Source organism: Dryobates pubescens, chromosome 6, assembly GCF_014839835.1.
Source record: "Dryobates pubescens isolate bDryPub1 chromosome 6, bDryPub1.pri, whole genome shotgun sequence".
NCBI lineage: Eukaryota > Metazoa > Chordata > Aves > Piciformes > Picidae > Dryobates > Dryobates pubescens.
This window is the reverse complement of record NC_071617.1, coordinates 4,872,193-4,879,464: the sequence shown is the minus strand read 5'-3', so window position 1 is coordinate 4,879,464 and position 7,272 is coordinate 4,872,193. Positions and strand designations below refer to the sequence as shown.

Here is a 7,272-nt window from a genome sequence, read left to right as displayed (position 1 = left end):
TGTTGCCTCATCACCTCGACATCTCTGCAAATCAAACCTTGCCATCCTGGTTCTGTGAAGGGCATTCATTAGTTTGCTGCTTTTGCAGAGGCTGCACAAGACAGCAGGAAGTTCTTTCACTGACCTAATACAGGGGGACAATTAAAAAAGCCTGGACAATAAATAATAGGTAAATAGTTAATAGTCCTGCCAAGGAGATGAGAGTCTTGCACAAAGCCTGGAGAGCTGTGGCTAAAAGCTTTTGGTTACTCTGTCAAGGTTTTGGTTGACTCAAACTCCATCAGGTCCTATTCATGACTCAATATTATTTTCCATCTTTTCTGTGTCCCTTGCTGCAGTTTCCAATGCATTACAAAAGTCTTTTTTTCACTGAAGAGCTCAGGCAGTTCAGCTTCCTAAAAGTTACTTTTCTCATACAGAATGTATTGTTGTCGTGGACCTTATTCTATTTTAAGCCTCTTGACCTTTCCACCGTGCTGTTTACCTCTCCAAAGGACGCCTGTCCTGGCTAGTCACTTGAATTCATTACTGTACAACAAAGCATTGTTTATGACTGACTTCAGCTGTATTTGGACCTCCTTATCTCCCCAGATGGTCGTTACTGTTGTTAGGCCAGCTGGCAGCATACTTGAAGGAAGGCCACCTCTGAGGTATGCTCATGACTGAAGCAGAAAGAAGGGATCAGAGGGAAAGCACGCAGGGTTAGTTGCAATGGTGAATGGCTGCTGCCAAACCTTACAGTAACTGGGCCAGATGGTACAGGTAAGATTTTATTTAGATCCACCTACATACAGCTTCTGCTCAGTCTTCCCCAAATTGAGCTGCTGCTGAAGGACACAAGTAACTTCTTTCAACTTCAGAAGTTTTGTGGCTTAAAAAACAGTGGAGTTGTTTAAAGTCTTTCAGTGCTTATACAACACAAGGGATAAACTGCAGCTTTAAAAAGCAAACACACAGAAACTGGCCATTAACATCACAGAATCACAGAATGTTAGGGGTTGGAAGGGACCTTGAAAGGTCATCCAGTCCAACCCCCCTGCCAGAGCAGGATCACCTAGAGCAGATCACACAGGAACACGTCCAGGTGGGTTCTGAGTATCTCCAGAGAAGGAAACTCCACAACTCCTCTGGGCAGCCTGTTCCACCACCCTCACAGTGAAAAAACTTTTTCCTCATGTAATACATCATTAAAGCATCTCTGTATTTTGGCAAAAGTGAGGTATGATTTTTTTTTTCAGTCTATGTTTCATGTTGGGTATTGTTTGTCTTGGCTTCTAGCTTCCCACCCTAAAATACTACACCCTAATCTAGCTGCAGATTAATGTGCAATCTGTACCACCTATTACATCATCCATTAATTAAAAAGCAGAAGTGAATGAGCCCTCCTGGAGCTTAGTTGAAGCCCATATTAAGTGAACCATAGGTAATTACTTTACAAAAGCAATTTTTCCAATCCATGTGCACATACCAAATCTTGCCCTCTGAGCTGGCATTAAAAGCCTCATAAAAATGAAGCTGTGTGTTACCAATTAGGCCACTTGTTCTCTGAGAGACAAAAAGTACATTGGCTTAAGATAATGTGCCTCAACACAGCCTTCTGGTTACTTTCTTTCACTGATTTTCCAGAGACCTGCAGGCTGATTATTTAACATTAAGTTCAACAAGACCAAATGTAAGGTCCTGCATCTGGGTCGGGGCAATCCCAGGCACTGATACAGGCTGGGCAGGGACTGGCTTGAGAGCAGCCCTGAAGAAAAGGACTGGGGGGTGCTGGGGGATGAGAAGCTCAACATGAGCCACCAGTGTGCACTTGCAGCCCAGAAGAGCCTGGACTGCATCAAGAGAAGCACAGCCAGCAGGGTGAGGGAGGTGATTCTCCCTCTCTACTCCACTCTGGTGAGACCCCACCTGGAGTACCATGTCCAGTTCTGGAGCCCCTGTTACAGGAAGGTTCTGGAGGTGCTGGAAGGTGTCCAGAGAAGGGCCACAAGGATGATCAGAGGGCTGGAGCTGCTCTCCTATGGAGACAGACTGAGGGAGTTTGGGATTGTTCAGCCTGGAGAAGGCTCCAAGAAGACCTTATTGTGGCCTTCTAGTATTTGAAGGGGGCCTACAAGGGAGGGACTTTTGAGGGTGCAGGTAGTGATAGGACTAGGGGGAATGGAAAAAAACTAGAAATGGGTAGATTGAGATTGGATGTTAGGAGGAAGTTCTTCCCCATGAGGGTGGTGAGAGACTGGCACAGGTTGCCCAGGGAGGTGGTGGAAGCCTCATGCCTGGAGGTTTTTGCAGCCAGGCTGGATGTGGCTGTGAGCAACCTGCTGTGGTGTGAGGTGTCCCTGCCCATGGCAGGGGGGTTGGAACCGGCTGATCCTTGAGGATCCTCCAACCCTGACAACTCTCGAAGTTCTCCTAGGGAGGGGTTGCCTTGCCAGAAGCCATCCTCCTTCTCTACTACAGGCTACGCTGTTTCCTATTTGAAGGCTGACAGAAACAGGCATGTAACACCTCTGCTTGCTTCCCCCTTCTCTAGCCCGCCCGCCGCTTCGTCGCCCCCACACCCGAGCCGGCCACCTTGGTTTAAGCCTTGCGGCTCCTGAGGCAGGCGCCGCCCCCTCGCGCCTTTACCACCTGACCTAGCCCCGTCGGTCAATCCGGGCTCCGCCACGCAGTGGGGCCCCTTCGCAGCCAATCAGCGAGTGAAATGCGGCGTTGCCGCGGCCAATCGGCTCTTTGCTTCTTCGGAGGTGCGGTGGCTGCTGCTGTCTCTGCGCTCCGCTGTGCGCTGCCGGTACAGGCTGTCGCCGCCGCCGCCGCCTGAGGTACCGCGGTAGCCGCAGCAGCCTGGCCCTGCCCTGGTGTCACTGAGGATGAGCCCCCGCGCTGCCCAGCGCGCGTCCCGCCCTGCCCGCCCGAGTCCATTCATCTAGCGACTGGTGAGGGGCGGGCCGCGATCTGCTGATGTGTCCGGAGTGGGAGCCGGGCCTGGGGGAGGGGCAGGGTCATCAGTGGCCCTGCCGGAGGGGTCGGGACGCCAGTGTCGGGGTCTGTTTGAATGGGGAGAGCCCCAGGCAGGAGACCCAGGGGGGGTAAAGGGCAACCGGCCACATAGGATGGGAGGGGACCGGCTTCGAGGCGGAAGGAAAGTGGCTCGGCCACCTCCTGATAAGTCTCTTCTGTCGCTCCTCACTTCCCGGCTACGTGGACATGTGTACTGGCGCTAAGAACGGCCACTTAACCCTCAGCCTGCCCCTGGCCTGTGTCTGGCTCTTTGAAACACTTTAGACCTTGACACTGGTTCTTTAGCTTGTGATTCTTGGAAAGCTCGCCGTGTTTCTGACTTTCTTGGTCATATTTTTCTGTGGCTTTTGTTAGCAGCTGACCGTATTGGTGGCCTCTTAGCAGCGACGCAAGCACCAGAGGGCCGAAATCTCGTAGTTAAGGATATTTCCGTGCGGTTTTCTTTGGTGCCAACCACCTGATCTCTGAAATCTGGATATAATTTTTTTGCTGACGTGATCAGTACAGTTGTCTAGCTTCAGGGAAACTGACCACGGTTTGTGGTTTACAGCAGAACCCACTCACCCAGTTCTGATGTGGATACTCTTTAGTAACACCAGAACTTAAGAGTTCATTTAGAAAAGTCACTTTTCCTAAGGCTTGGTGTACTTAGTGGATATAGTTTTGTCTGGTGAAACGCTGTCACACCCTTGTGATTCGTTGTGCTTGCAGGTTATCTGTTTCAATTGAATATCTGGATCAGGGTCCCAGTGTGTTGTGGAATTCTCTACAACTGGCAGTTGCAGTAGTTTTGTCTGCATTTATGTTATGCTTTATGTCTGAGGTTTTTTTGGACAATGCCAGGTTACTAAATGGAAGTAGTTTGGGGCTATTTCTAGGTAAGCCAAAGGCAGTATTTCACAGCATACTGTTTATGTACTATGATTCCTGACTAATAGATCTGCTCTGACGTCCTGTAGCTGCATTTAGCTACCAGTGGTACTTTGGAGGGGTTTTTGGCAGTCGTCTCTGCCTCTAATTGGCAGCGCTTGTTAGCACTGTTAAGAGCAAATGGATTAGAGTTGTTGGATCACTAAATGTCTCATCCTGATAAGGATTATGTTGGTGGTGCTGTGAAGAAGGAAGTTCTAGAAAGCCAGGAGAGAACCTTTAAAGGTCACCTGTGGCAGGTTGTACCTGTGGGAAGCCGTGGCACAGAGGCCCAGGCGTGGTCAATGAAGCAGCTTGGATCTGCCATAGCCCAGGGGGTGTAGTGGGCATGGTGGAATGCCATGGCTTTTTTAAAGCAAGCTGGTTTTCCTTCATAGCTATACTTCTAGGTCACACTTATTTAAAACTCAAAACAGGTTGCTGGTTGTCTAGCCCATCTTGAGAGCCTCATTAGCATTCAGCTTATCATTTGAAACAGCTTTCTGACATACAGCCTCTTAGAAAATGTGAGCAAATGACTGCTTGTCCCACTGTCAGGAGTGAAATGTATGAGGGTTTTGATATTTGTTCTGTATGTAGCAGCTGTGCTATTCAAGGGCTCGGGGCAGTCTGAAGGAGAAAAGAAATCCTATATGCTCAGCCTGTACTCACAGGTTGTTTTGTAAACCTGGCTGCTCTTTGCAAGTTTTCTTCTGCTTACCTGCTTCTCTTAAAACTTGATGCCTCAACTAGAGACAGCACTCAGCATGATATTCGTTCTGAGTGGAAGACCTTGTTTGCTGTACCTTGTATTGCAGTGCCTCTGTAAGATAGTCAAGAAGAAGCTACTTTATAAAAAAGACTGGATGTGGGAATGTCTAACTGCCAACTACTCTAAGCTGCTGCAAAGCTTAATTTACCTTTTTTTCCTTGAGTATTCGATCACTTCCTCCCCTCCCTCTCTCCCCCACCCCCAAAATATATTGTGTTGAAATAATACTGCTTAAGGGATTTAAAAGCCTAGATTTATGCTCAGACTTCAATAAATGTGCAGGGAGTTTCTAAACAGGTTAAGTTCTCTGTGGATATGTGGTCTTCTGAGTAGAAATTAGTAATCTAGCTGTTCTTTGAAGCCTTGAACAATGTGCTGTTTATAGCTGAAGGGTGTGTTTGCTACTGCATATCTAGGAATTAATCTGCTTCTTTGAGGCTATGTTACTTGATGCCAGTGCTATGTTTATTATATTACAACCCAGTTTCAATTTGCTAAGTCACTTTTCTCGGATGCTAAACTACTACTTTAATATGTATTAGTGAAAATTGCTTTAAGATGAGACTACAGTCAACAGAAAATCCTGGGATCAGTAACACAATAGCAAATTCTTATCTCATTAATTCTTTACCTAGTGTGCAAAAGCCAACCAACACAGAGCCAGAGTAGTTGGTTTGTTCCAGATCTGCGCAGAAAAGGTTGCTAGGTGTTAATTCACAAAACTGGCACCCTGGCTGAAATTTGTGGCAGATATTTTATACAGTCAAATGTATTAACTGTGCCTCATGTCAGCAGCTACAGAATAGAATAGAATAGAATTAACCAGGTTGGAAAAGACCTTTGAGATCATCGAGTCCAACCTATCACCCAACGCCATCTAACCAACTAAACCATGGCAACAAGCACCCCATCCAGTCTCTTCTCAAACACCTCCAGTGATGGCGACTCCACCACCTCCCTGGGCAGCACATTACCAGCGGCCAATCACTGTCTATGAAGAACTTCTTCCTAACAGCCAGCCTAAACCTCCCCTGGCACAGCTTGAGACTGTGTCCTCTTGTTCTGGTGCTGGTTGCCTGGGAGAAGAGACCAACTCCCACCTGGCTACAACCTCCCTTCAGGCAGTTGTAGAGAGCAAGAAGGTCTCCCCTGAGCCTCCTCTTCTCCAGGCTAAGCAACCCCAGCTCCCTCAGCCTCTCTTCACAGGGCTGTGCTCCAAACCCCTCCCCAGCTTTGTTGCCCTTCTCTGGACACCTTCCAGCATCTCAACATCTTTCCTAAACTGGAGGGCCCAGAACTGGACACAGGACTCAAGGTGTGGCCTAACCAGTACTGAGTACAGGGCAGAATGATTCCCTGCTCCTGCTGGCCACACTATTCCTTATACAGGCCAGGATAGCATTGGCCTTTCCTTAGTTTGTTTCTTGCTTCATCTTGAAGATACAACTACCTTTAAATTCACTATACATGCTCAGAGGGGGCTTCTCTACCTAGGGCTGTGGGTTTTCACATTATGAGGGAAGTTCAAGATCAGGACACTGGTCTGGGAGACATTTCTGACCTTATCAAACAGTAGGCACTGAAATGGACTGTGTAGTGAGGTGGTGGAGTCACCATCCCTGGAGGTCTTCAAGAAAAGCTTGGATGTAGCTCTTGGTGTGGTTTAGCTGATGTCTTGGGATTTAGGTAATAGGCTGGACTTGATGATCTCCGAGGTCTTTTCCAACCTCAGTAATTCTGTGATTCTGAATGTTAGTCCTCAAGGATGCTGGTCCAGTGTTTTGGGAATCTCTGACCTTTCATCCTTGATAAGGTCCTCTGGTATCTCATCCCACTCTTATCTTAAGGTAGCCAGTCTTAGCATAACTTCATCAACTCCTCTTTCAGAGGCCACCTTATCCCTAAGGTAAGCAATGGCAACCTAGCTTTTAAACAGTCATCACCGTCTCTCCTCATTTAGCAGTTTACTAGCAAAAGGAGAAGCAAATGGACTTTGCATCTTCTGAGAAACAGTACTATTTACACTATTTTTTTTCTTTAAAGAAGAGGTGTTAGGGTTGAAAATAGAAACCATTCTTTAGTTCTAGCTTAGGAGAGTGAAATACTAGGTAATTTTTCACCAAGTGCATCCCAGGTGCAGTTGGTATTTAGAAGAAAATCAGTGCCCCTTAACTATACAAAAACCACACCAGAAAGGCAGTGAATGGAGTGAGATGATGCCAGTTTAAAGATCAAATGAGATCTTGAGACATACATTCTTAGTAAAACAGCCTAAAGCTGGGTTTCAAGGCTGTGTCCCCCATTTGAGTTTAGTTACCTTACTGCAGTGCACATTGCAGATGCAAAACTGTCCATCAAGTGGCACTGAATTCTAATAATCTCTTTTCTCTCCCACTTCCATGTGAGACCATTGCCTTTTGGATGAAAAATCCATAACTGCAGCTATTAACCAGTACCTTGGTACTGATATCCATTTCTATGTTAACCAGATTTTGCTGGTTCTCATACTGAGTGTAGGCTTTCTTTGAGAAGAATTTGGAAGGCTCTAAAGATATCAATTCTAATATCAA

General features: G+C 46.9%; 1 protein-coding gene across 1 annotated transcript in view; it reads left to right on the top strand.

Annotated features, from left to right (window-relative positions):
- The first annotated feature begins 2,753 nt into the window (after nucleotides 1-2,753).
- The window catches only part of IBTK (inhibitor of Bruton tyrosine kinase), a 72,029-nt gene continuing 67,510 nt past the window's right edge, over nucleotides 2,754-7,272 (top strand). The window contains exon 1 of the mRNA XM_054162554.1: nucleotides 2,754-2,936. The gene's annotated coding sequence lies outside the window, so the exon portion shown is untranslated. The remainder of the gene's footprint in view (nucleotides 2,937-7,272) is intronic.